The sequence below is a fragment of the Leptonychotes weddellii genome, chromosome 7 (assembly GCF_054177405.1).
Source record: "Leptonychotes weddellii isolate Sample4059 chromosome 7, ASM5417740v2, whole genome shotgun sequence".
NCBI classification, from domain to species: Eukaryota; Metazoa; Chordata; class Mammalia; order Carnivora; family Phocidae; genus Leptonychotes; species Leptonychotes weddellii.
The window spans coordinates 82,473,459-82,486,408 of record NC_138375.1 but is presented as its reverse complement, the minus strand read 5'-3'; the positions used below and the strand labels follow the sequence as shown (position 1 = coordinate 82,486,408).

The 12,950-nt window shown below is 36.7% G+C and overlaps 1 long non-coding RNA gene and 1 pseudogene across 1 annotated transcript in view; one reads left to right on the top strand and one right to left on the bottom strand.

Moving 5' to 3' along the window:
• Window positions 1-12,950, bottom strand: part of LOC145722484 (uncharacterized) — a 377,440-nt gene that overhangs the window by 141,563 nt on the left and 222,927 nt on the right. Inside the window, exon 3 of the long non-coding RNA XR_014146787.1 lies at window positions 980-1,049. This is a non-coding gene — a long non-coding RNA (uncharacterized LOC145722484). The remainder of the gene's footprint in view (window positions 1-979; window positions 1,050-12,950) is intronic.
• LOC115942759 (U4 spliceosomal RNA) lies at window positions 3,910-4,060 on the top strand (annotated as a pseudogene).

Below are 12,950 nucleotides of genomic sequence, written 5' to 3'. Positions count from 1 at the left end.
GTAAAACTCATGCTCAATTGCCATTTTCCCTCGGAAGGTTTAAATGAACCAATGGATTCTGAAAAATGTCCTGGCAGCTAAAGTCTAACAAAGTTATGGTGTTGAGAGCAGTTGAGATTTCTCTATTTTGTACCAGAAATAGGTATGTTAGAGTCCATGGGGAAGGGAGGGAAGGCTCCTTAAAATTATTTAGTAACAGAAGTGAATGCCACATGATTATTACCCTTGTCTTAGGGAAATATGCATGATAATGTATTCATTATTGATTCTTTCTCTGTAGGACTCCTGCTTTGGCTCATTGCTCGTTTTAAATGGCTCAGTAAGTCACAAGAGTTGCCAGTGCTTCCTCACTTAGCTTTACATCATTTGTTTACAGCATCTGCTCCACAATAGCCTGCTTTATGGATAAGCTCCTATAGATTGTGAGGATTTAATGCAAAATGCAGGTGTATATTAAATCTGTTACACATATGTCATGACCACAGTGGAATTGTTTGGAGACAACTGTAGATAACCCTGCATTATTTTATTTTGTATCCCAAAGGCTTACCATGGTGCCTAGAGCATAGTATGCACTCTATGAATGCTTGTCGAACGATGGATGTGCAAATGAGTGAATAAAAATATAGAAAAAAAACTTAACTGATTTTCAAACAAAACTGCACAGTGGCATACACTGTTGCCCTCCGCCTGCAATTCTAATTACCTAATTAAACCTCGTCTTCAAGGACTAGCTTGATCCTCATATGCTTTACTTGATCACTTCATCAAATGTTATTATATCCTTTGACTAATTAGCTGACACTTTATAATAACTTAGTTGGAGAAAGAAAATAAACAAATGATGCACTAAATAATCATGTATAAATAGAAAAATAAGATCAGTATAATACCAGGTATGTACTGTGTTTAACCCTTGAAAACTACACTGTTAATGTTTGGATTCATTTGCATTAAACTTAAATAAACTGCTACTCACCATGAGTAGCAGTCTCTCCCCAAGCACCTGGTAAACAGGATACACAGCAGGTTCTCATCATGATGCAAATCTGTTTGAAATATAAAATTTTAAAAGACCCCATTTTAAAATTTTCCGTTTTAGAAGGACTCATTTCAATTAACTATTTTTCGAATACACATACACTTGAAATAAATATTGAACAGAAGTTAGCATTTTTTCATCAATTTATATCATCTAGCACGATTTGATGTATTGATACAATTTTTTTTCACTTGAAGGCTAACACTAGAATGATAGCAATCATTTGCAAAAATAAATGAAAATCATATCAATATAAATATTTAAATTTATTTTTTAAAATAGATTATTAGTTCTCTCACTATTCCTCCAAAGTTGAGCTAAAATCCCGTATTACTTCTAAGAACTGTCTACTTCTTTTGATAAGGCTGAAATATGTTGTCCAAATTATGAATTAATCCAAGAAAATCTCAGTGGAGGAGTAGGCCATGCCACATTCATTAATCCATTCAATCCACTAATATTGATATGCTAATTGCTGGGTTTTAAATAGCTTTTACTTCTTGTCCACCCCTGCACTGCCTCTCGGCCAGAGCCCTTTTCCTGGACCTTACCTGGCCAGGCCCCTGGGAAGAGGAACTGCTGAACTGTGACTCTGAGTCGGGGAGGGGGTAGCTAGGCCTCCACAAGAACTGGGGTTTGCTTCTTAGGTGGCGCAAGCCAGACTTTTTGTGGACACGTCGAAAAGAAGGGGCCCCTGGGACCCAGGGCACCGGGGAGCTTCTCCTCCCAGGATTCCCCTGCCCCGGCCCGTGGAACTCGTGAGATCCCTGGAGATCGGCTTCCTCTGGGAGGAGTGGGTTCCCGGAGGAACCGAGCGAGCAGTGCCTCGGGCCAGATTCCACAGTTCTGTGAACCGCCCCTGACGCTCGCTGAGCACATCCTACCCTATCCTCCTGCCCCTCCATCAAGATCCAGACTTATTCTCCCCACACACCTGAAGCCACAGATCATTAGTTTAAGAACTCCAACTGCTGCGTTTTCCTTTCTTGGAAACCCCACGCTCCATCCACCACCTGGACCACGCCCAGCGGGGCAGAGGGCTTCACCCATGGTGCTCCCTCCCACTCCACCCCAGAGAAAAAGAAAGAAAAGGAAAGAAAAAGGCATGCTAGGTATTGAGGTGAGGGATAGGGGTGAACAGGGTAAGGAAGGGGTATGATAGTGCCTTTGCTCTCCAGCCCCACAAACATGAGAACAAGAACGAGAACCCTGGTGTGTGGTAATAACAGGCCCTCATGCTGGGGCAGGGTGGCAGGCTCTAGGTCTGGGTCTAAGGCATCATTCTCCACCATTTAAAGGCAAGCAGAACCTGCTGGATGTTGGCACAGGGGGAGAAGTCTCTGATGTTGGTCAGGTATCAGTCATTAATGAAGGTGCATTTCAAACCCAAGGGCTCCAAAAAGTGGCAAATCTTTTCCAGGCAGCAAGTACCCTTGATGTTTGCATTGGTAAATAAGGTAAAACACCCAGAGTTATAGGACCTGTCCTAAAATCCTACCTAGAGTGATTTCCCACAATGATTGCACTAAACACAGTTGCAAGTTTAAAAATACTCATTTAATGAGATGACTTAAGAGGGATCATTACTGAGGCTTTCATGAGATCACAACTAAGGTGCTACAGATTTTAAATTAACGTATGAGTTTGAATTGGATTGTTCCTTGAGAAATCATAAATGCACCTGCTTTATAAAACCAATGAGATCATAAAAATACAAGTCTCCTAAACGTCTTCCATCTCTAACTCCTCCCTTTCGATTCACCCTCACCACCACTGTTTATCTTTTTGTTCCACTCATGACTCTGACTCATCTTCCTTAGCCTCTCCTTCTACCTTTTAGGCAGTTCTTTACATCATAGTCTCAGCTACATGGATCTGGTCATAGGGGTCCCGGGGTGAAGTGAAGATGTAGCTTTTCCTGTTTATAGGTCCTGTAGTCTTTAGGAGGAAGAAAAGCAAGAGGGGATAAGAGAGAGGCTTTGTTATGATGCAACTTCAGAGTGAAAGAATTAAAGTCTATAGGACTAACACACGCTTCTCCTGCTAATTCTGACAGCTTTCCATCCTTCATAGCATAACACCCATCGTCATGATTACAGAACCTGTGACATTTTGCTTTGTTCTTCCAAATTTGGTATTGGCCAGGGCTATAGGAGATAGAATGCTAAAATATCCCTCCTAAGGAAGGACGTGGAAAAAGAGGGACTGGAAGAAAATCCCATCCTGCTAAAGACAGAGGAAATCTTTAAAAGTTATTCTCACGAGACCTTTGAGATAGTGCTTAATTACAGTAAATTTATTATGTATGAAAGAGTGGATGAACTGAGGAAGTTGAAAGTGGGCCACTATAGCTAGCCTGCATTTTTTGAAGGAAGCTTTTTTTTTAAAGAAATTATTAATACAGAAGAGTGCAGTTGAGCCATTGAGAAAGTGGCTATGCTTTTATACAGGTGGGGGATCTGGTTGGAAAGCTTTGGCTGAATCTTCACGAGTACCCTTGTCTGGATCAGGGATTCAGATAAAGACGCAAAGATTAGATTGTGCTGTGCAAACACTTAGTCTCCAGCTGAATGTTTCCATTGAGCTTGGTGGAGGATTGGGCTCTATGACTTCCTAAAGGATCACCCCATCACAATGAGCCAATTAAACAAGGAAGCTTTGTTTTCCTCGTATACATAGAAACAACTAACTATTTTTGTTATGATAACTGTGCTTATCTTCTCATTAGGTGAGTAAAATAGGGACTTCTGAAACATAGCAAGATAACCTACAAGTGGATAATATTGAGAAAAAGTAAATTTGCTAATGCTTATGTAAGTCAGGTGGGGGGAAGGAAGGCTGAGGCGGTAGGTTAAGTCTCTAATACCAGCTTTGCACAGTGGCAGTATCGTAGCCAATGAGGTTTATCCGAGGCGCGATTATTGCTAAGTCTCTAATACCAGTAATAAGCCTTGCAGACCAATCCATATAGAAAATTTTGCATTCCCCTGTAATAACTCAATGACGCAGGTCTTGGGAATAAAACAGAAGCTTAAGAGAAAAAGAGTCTAGATGCTGATTAATAAGGAAGCTGTCTGACATGGGTAACACATTTCATTTGGAAGTGAGTTTTATCTTTGTCTTTTAGAACTAATTGCAGAATTTCTTGCTAGAAATATAGAGGTGCTAGTTACGGTGAATTTATATCCTATCTCTTAATTGATAAAATTTAAACAAAAAGGGTAGATAAAGTAGGTTGACTTTTTCTGCCAGATTGCACAGTTAAGAATGAAAGGAGAAGAAACAGGTGAAAGTACAAGCAGCCAAAATAAATCATGTATCTAATTAGTGCAAGTAACTAATTGAAAATAGAACCATGCTAGAACTAATCCAGCACCTTTCTTTTTTTTTTTTTTTTAAAGATTTTTATTTATTTATTTGACAGAGAGAGACACAGCGAGAGAGGGAACACAAGCAGGGGGAGTGGGAGAGGGAGAAGCAGGCTCTCCACCGAGCAGGGAGCCCGATGTGGGACTCGATCCCAGGACCCTGGGATCATGACCTGAGCCGAAGGCAGTCGCTCAACCGACTGAGCCACCCAGGCGCCCAGCACCTTTCTTTGTATATCAGTAAAACAGTATAATAAAAATAGCTTTGGGGAGGATTAATAATTTGAAAATTTAATGGTACACAGTTTTCAAAATACCTGCATTTTGGAAAATCATTTCACAAGGATTGAAAGAGGTTTACTTCTAATCATTAACCCCTGTTAGTTCAGAGAATAATGGTAAATATAGTAAATTCCCATATTAATAGAGATTACTTACGTAGATAAGAATTTTGATTAGCACCCAAATTCAAAAAGTATAATATTTTAGTATTCAACTTCATAAAATACTGTGGAAGCATCATTATAAATTCCTTATTACAATTTAGTTATTGTTTTTAATAGCATTCAAGGCCATTATTGTTGCTATTTCATTAGAAATCAAGGTATATACGACTTAAAAAAAAAAAAAAGGATGTGAGAGCGATCTGGCTGCAACAACTATCACCCCACAGATCACCAGGGTTGAACTGCCTGATCTAGCTGGTTAGAGTGGTGTCCCTTCCTCCCTCTCGGCTCCATGTGCATCCTTCTCAAAGTTGTGTGCTCTGATGAAGGGGACAACCTTCTGTGATAGAGGAGGACCATTCTTTGGTCAAGGGTAAACCGTAACTGTGCTCCCCTCCTAGAACCTTCAAACAAGCTCTTGAGGTCCTTTTGTAGGAGAATGTAGGGTAGTCAAGCTTCCAAGACTCCAGACACATCCAAATGAGGCACTGCATGGGGCAATCTGCCATTCTTTAAATTAAAATAATAATAATAACAATTTTTAAAAAATTTAAAAACATGCCTCTGGATTGCAAGTCCTGGGCTGAGTCCAGCTTTAGAGCTTTCACTTGAACTGAATAACACCAAAACATATCACAGTGCTGACTGTGAGGTGTATATTTCTTTCTTTTATGCCTTGAAACAGAAATTATAGAATAGTTACATTTGGACTAGAAACCAACACACATAGAAATTATATTTTTATATAAATTATGGTATATTTCAGTCTTTTGAGTAGTCGCAAAAGTAGCATCTTTTGAAATGATTTTTATTGTTGTTTATTTTTCATAGTATAATATAGTTTTATTTGCTAAATATTTCCCCAAACTTGCCTTTAGGGACAACATGTATATAATATATAATTCTAATTTAAATGTCATATAAAGCCATTGGTTTTTATTATTAATATTATTATAATAACAAAACTTATTTAAAAAGCTAGGAACAGATATTTGCTCTTCTTTCTTTATTGTGGTTGTGTTGGATGAATTTTTTGTTAGGTGAGATTTACAATATCCATGAGCATGAAAATATTTTTACTCCTTTCTCATTTGTTCTCAGAGAAAATAAGAAGCTCTTTTACTTTGCAGTGGCAAGAAAAAGATTAAAAGGAAAATAATCAGAAAGGCTGAATCAACAGGAGAACAAAAACAAAATACATTGGAGTAATCAACGTGGATACAATAAAAGTTAGTTTCTTTGATAAAATGTTTAGTGAAATCTTCATAGGATGTTTAGGATGGGTGAGACCTATTTGATAAGTCTAACTCAACCCACTTATTTTTCATAAATATAAACCCAAATTTTAATAACTTTCCTAATTTTAACAACTTTCATCTGTTATAACATAGTTTGACTTTTCATGTGAGGTAATATATTTGAAATATATGATTATTTCTGGTAAGGATCTATTATCCAATATGTATAAATAACTCTCACAACTTAATAACAAAAAGACAAACCAATTAAAAAGCAGGCAAATAACTAAAATAGATTTTCTCCAGAGAAGATGTACAAATAGCCAACAAGCAGATGAAAAGATGTCCTACATCATTAGTCATTAGGGAAACGCAATTCAAAACACAAGATACTGAATCATATCAACTATGATGGTTATAATCAAAAATTATATTGCTAATGGGAATACAAAATGATGCTACAACGGCCACTGTGGAAAACAGTTTGATGGTTTGTCAAACAGTCAAACAGAATTACCGTATGACTTCCACAATTCCACCACTAAAATGGCATATCCCCCTAAAAAAATTTAAAATACATTCGCAAGCAAGTACATGAACATGCACGCTCATAGCAAAGTGCTATTCAAAATCGCCAAAAGGTAGAAACAGTCCAAATATCTATCAGTGGGTGAATAGAAAAACAAAATGTGATATATACTCCAATGAAATATTATTTACCCTTAAAAAGAAATGAAGTACTGGGGCACCTGGGTGGCTCAGTCAGTTAAGCAACAGACTCTTGATTTAGGCCCAGGTCATGATCTCATGGTCGTGAGATCAAGCCCCCCATCGGGCTTGCACTGGGTGTGGAGCCTGCTTAAGATTCTCTCTCTCCGTCTCCCTCTGCTCCTCCCTCTCCGTCTCTCCCTCTCTAATAAAAAATAAAGTAAAATAAAATATCTTTAAAAGGAAATGAGGTACTGATACATGCTACAATGTGGATGAACCTCCAAAACATCATCTTAAGTGATAAAAGCCAGGTACAAAATGCCATCTCGTGTATGTTTCCATATATATGAAACATCCAAAAAGATAACTCAATAGAGATAAAATACACATTGATGGTTTCAATGGGCTGGGGTGAGTGAGGAAGGAGAGAAACTGCTTGATGGCTAAGGAGCTTTGCTTTGGAATGATGGATATATTTTGGAGCTAGATAAAGGTGATCATTACAAGACACTGGAAATGTGCTAAATGCCACTGAATTGTTCCATATGAAATGGTTGATTTTATGTCATGTAAATTTTATCCCAATAACTTCAATAAGTAATACTTCCTCTAAATATTTCATCATAGATTCTTTAAGAGTATACTAACCTGGTATACTTGTATATCCAGCTTTATTCTCTGTTTCATTCATTTTATTGATTATAATTAACACAATTTCTAATTATTTAGTTTACCTGCCTGACTGAAGTGATCATTGGTGTAAACACACGATGGTGTACTGAGTCCATATTTACAAGAGTTATATACATAAAATGTGTAGAATTACTGACTCTTTAAATGTTGTTAGAATAGCCTTGTGTCCTAGATTGTAATATCAAAGTCTTAAATGCCTTAAATATTAACATTCTGAACGAAGGGGGTCAATTGGGTTATTAACTCTGTCTCTATTCTTACAGTGAATTATTTATAAGACCTTAATACAATTCATCCAGGTATGAGATATAGAGATTTGGGAAAGGGATTAATGAAGAATGTTTCCCATGCCTTCTCTCACTTCCCCCAATCCAAGTAGGTGATCTCCTGGCTTCAGAGATATGTTGTGATGTTAGTTCTGAATAAAAACTGGGACTGGAGACTTCAACAGAGTACTCTGAAATTCTTTAGTATATAAAAGTAAATATTATGACCTAGCAGGATTTTTTTTTTAATTTGATTTTCAGATATCAAAGAAACAGCAACAAACAATGGAGGGCAAAGCCTATTCCTAGCAATTTACCTATCTTCTTTTTTATCTGTGTACTTTCCTAGGATAACCTCATCCATAACCATTCCCCCTCTACATGTGGGTGTTCAAGTATCTCACAACTTGTTTTACAACTTTTATTTCCATGTTGATCTCAGTACTCATACATACAACTGTCATCTAGACAAATTTGATCGATGTACCATAGATTCTTCTTAGTATATCTGAAAAATTAATTTATTATAGTTCAGTCCTGGCTTTATCTATATATGATGATTGAATATTCCTGTCCCCCCCCAAATTCATATGTTGAGAGCGTAACCCCTAATGTGATAGTATTAGGAGTTGGAGCCTTTGGGAGGTGATTAGGTCATGAGGTAAGGCCCTCATGAATGGAATTAGTGTACTAAAAAAAAAAAAAAGTCTCCAGAGTTCTCTAGCCCCTTTTACCATGTGAGAGACAGGCAGCAAGAAGATGACTATCTATGAGCCACGAAGCAGATTGAGTCTGCTGAATCTGGATTTCCTAGCCTCTAAACCTATGAGAAATCAATCTTGATTGTTTAAGCCACCCATTCTGTGGTATTTTTGTTATAGCAGCCTGAACAAACTAAAACAGATTACGAGGATTTAGTGCCAAGTGTTGTGTTATGTGTTAGGGATACAGCAATCGACAAGATAGATATGACCTTGAATCACAGACATCACAATACAGATACTGTTTCATGGCAATTTGGATGATTTCCAATTGATTATATCCTCTTGAAGGCTTTGTATATTTAGTAACTAACACAGAATAGTTCCTTAATAAATTTATCTAAATAAAATTTTTATGTTTTAAAAAAGAAATTAAGGATGATTTAAATATTTCAATGTAAATGAGACTAACTGATTGTCTAAACATTTTTTATTTGCCTACTTTGATTGCCTTTGTGAAGTTCTGGAGGTCCCCAAACCATTCTCACTTCTCCTACCAACAGCAGGTTTGGGAATTCCAAGACCATAGTCAGGATTAATTATCTACTAGAAGTACTCACAGAACTCAGAAAAGCCATTATACTCATGGTTATGATTGATTACAACAAAAGGATAAGTTAACTTCAGAGAGAAAAGATGCACATAGGGCAGTCCTAGAGACACCAGGACCTTGGAGCTTCCAAGTTGTCTTCTCCCAGTGGCACTGTGCATACAGCACCTGTTTTCCTATCAGTGATGTGTAATAATACACACAGAGTATTGACAATCAAAGAGATTCACTTGACCCTTGGTGTCCAGCATTTTATTGGAACTGGGTCACATAGATATGGTTGACTCCTTCTGTGGCTGAACTCAGACTCCATTCCCTCCAGAGGCTGAGCTGATACCATGTGGCCAAAGGCTGCCCACCATAAATCACATTGTTAGTACAGACTATCTGGAATGGACCAAATCCTCCAGGTAAACAAGGATTCTTTTATCGGGTAGGACATCCCAAGAGCTTAGTGGTTGGTTACCTCTCAGGAGCTGAAGCCGATGCTCAAATCTCTTTGGGGCAGGTTATATATTCTTAGTGTATTTATGCAGAAAAAGCATCAATGACACCATTCATTGATTTATATTCCTCTGGTAACTGATTGCTTACAAAAGTATTGCAAATTAAGCTACTACAGAAACCTTTGGGCAACTTACATTAAAGATTAACACACAATACATTAATTAGAAGACAGAGTAGATAAATATATATGTGTGTATATATAATTAAATGTTATATATTTACAACAAACTGTATATAATTAAAATCTTCATTTCTCAATTTAGAAAATAAATTGTTGGTAGAGAGATACATAGAAATTTGAATATCAGGGGAACTTTTTTACCTCTCTAGACATTTTTATTAGTAAGTAGTAAATGAAAGTTGAAAAAAAAATCTAGTTTCCTGCTTGTCTGCCTTCCATAGAGCAGGACCTCTTATAATCGTAGCATTTTGCACACAGTAGTTCAACTTAGATTTTATTGGAGAAGGAATGTTAAGAACCTTGTCTAACTTGTGTGTATTGGTGAATTAGAAAATGAAGAAATGTAGTTACAACTTCACAGTCCATTCCTCAATTGTTCTAGGACTATGGAATAGAAAAAAAAAATCGACTTCTAGAAAATTTTTCAAAAGTAAGGATGATTAAAAGCAAACTTGGAGATCTTTTTTTTCAAAACAGTCTGATAAATCCTGATGCTGTGCTATTTGTTATAGATTTCAATTGTCACACCTACTATGACTCTCTTAATGTAGGTAAAAACAATATTACCTTTCAATCCCATGGGAAGTATAAAAATAAAATAAAGGAATGGAACCAAACTGATGCAAATAAAACACTTTGGTCTTTAAAATTCTCCAAATAGAAAAAAAATAATTTAAAATACATTTTCATTGTCAAAGTCTCTTTTATAACATAATATAAATAGTCTTAAAAGTTTGGTATTTTTATTGGGGTGCCTGGCTGGTTCAGTCGGTTAAGCATCTTCCTTCAGCTCAGGTCATGATCCCAGAGTCCTGGGATCAAGCCCTGCATCAGGCTCCCTGCTCCTCAGAGAGAATGCTTCTCCCTCTCCCTCTACCTGCCGCTCCCCCTGCTTGTGCGCACTCTCTCTCTCTAATACATAAATAAAACCTTAAAAAAAAAAAATCAATTCATTGATGAGTACATCAGAAATATCTATCAGTCCAGAATGGAGATGCTGTGTATATAGAACAGAAGAGGGAAGGGGGATGGGAAGGAGAGAGAGAGAGAGAATTGTCTGATAGTCTGTCCCTGGTCATTATATATATCAGTAATATTGAGAAGTCATATTCTCTAAGAACAATGTTAATCCTTAAACAAAAGAAAATCATCAAGTTTTTTAAACAGTCATAACTCTGACAAATATGACAATATAAAACATACAACAAGGGTGCCTGGGTGGCTCAGTTGGTTAAGCGACTGTCTTCGGCTCAGGTCATGATCCTGGAGTCCCGGGATTGAGTCCCTCATTGGGCTCCCTGCTCAGCAGGGAGTCTGCTTCTCCCTCTGACCCTCCCCCCTCTCATGTGCTCTCTCTCTCCTCTCATCCTCTCTCTCAAATAAATAAATAAAATCTTTTTAAAAAAATTAAAAAAAATAAAACATACAACAAATACTTCTAATTTTTTTCTTCCTTGAGCAAATAATTAGTAAAGAAGTTAAATAAACAAAAAAAAAAGCCACCTTTTTGGGATGCCTGGGTGGCTCAGTCAGTTAAGCCGCTGCCTTTGGCCCAGGTCATGATCCCAGGGTCCTGGGATCGAGTCCCACATCGGGCTCCTTGCTCAGCGGGGAGTCTGCTTCTCCCTCTCTCTCCCTCTGCTTGTGCTCTCGCTGTCAAATAAATAAAATCTTAAAAAAAAAAAAAAGCCACCTTTTCTATGAAGTTACCGAAATTTAGCCAAATTACTTTACAAGGCCTAGAACTTTTTTCTAGTCTTAAAAAGCATCAGTTTTAGGGACACCTGGGTGGCTCAGTAGATTAAGCCTCTGCCTTTGCCTCAGGTCATGATCCCAGGGTCCTGGGATCGAGTCCCACATCGGGCTCCCTGCTTGGTGGGGAGCCTGCATCTCCCTCTGCCTGCCTCTCCCCCTGCTTGTGTTCTTTCTATCTCTCTGGCAAATAAATAAATAAAATCTTAAAAAAAAAAAAAGCATCAATTTTAAATAAAACAACTTTATTTTTAATTTATTATTTTAAGAAGGAAGGGAAGAAATTAAGCCAACACTTTTGAAATAAATTAAGCCCACTATGAGTACAAATTAACTTCAAAAAAAATAAAGAGTAATACTCAACTTACATGTCATTTCATTGTAAGGAAAAGAGAAAATATACTTTCATAAAGTATTTAGACACTTTAGTATTTATGGTGAGGTATACTTTGGACTTCATTCAGCAAGGTTAATATCAACAGCAATACTGAAATAATTTTCAAAGTTCTGAATATAGCCTTTAGCACATAATTAAAATGGAGACACTTCATAAGTAGGATGTACAGGGACCAGTCAACTATTGGCAGCCAAAAAACAGGGGGCTAATTTCATTTCTTTGAAATAAAAGTAACTATATTAATAAAATCTGTACAATATCAGTTCAGAAGTTTTACAAATGGGTAAAAATGAGGAAAGAAAATATGGGACATACAAAGATTACAAACTAGCAATCATATAGAATGGAAAACTAATACTCATTTAAAGCTTTTGATTCTAGAAGGCACTTTAACATATACCATCTCCTTTGTTTTCCACAGCAAACTGATTCAGTTCTACCAAAATACATTAGGTAAGAAAATGTTTTCAATATCCACATTTTACTGCTGTTTATACTGAGGATCAGAGATTAAATAATTAGCTCAGAGTCATCCAACCAGGTAAGCAGTGTACCAGGGCTTAAATACAAATTTCTCTCAAAACCCATCTTTTTCTATCAAACAAAACTGCCTTTATCATACTTTATGATCACCAAATCAATACCACTCATCAAAAGAGAAAATTTAGACTAGTCTGTGTTAGCTGTTACTAGTCTCCAGCTTTGTAATGCCTTGGACAAGGCAAATATTTCCTCCAACACTATGCAATTTATTCCAAGATATTTATCATGACAAATAAACCAAAGGAAAACTGAGTGAAAAATGAAAATTTAAATTACAAATGTTCTGTGCATTAGAGCTTCTGACATGTGGTTATAGAAAATTTTTAAATAAATTACATAGAAAAAATGAAAGAGAAGTTTTCCTTTATCTTTTAAATTTAAATAAAGATTTCTTAAATTCCTTTTATTTTCTCCTTGTCATCATGAGAAACAGAATATATTTTATTTTATTTTATTATGTTAGTCACCATACATCATTAGTTTTTTTTTTTTTTT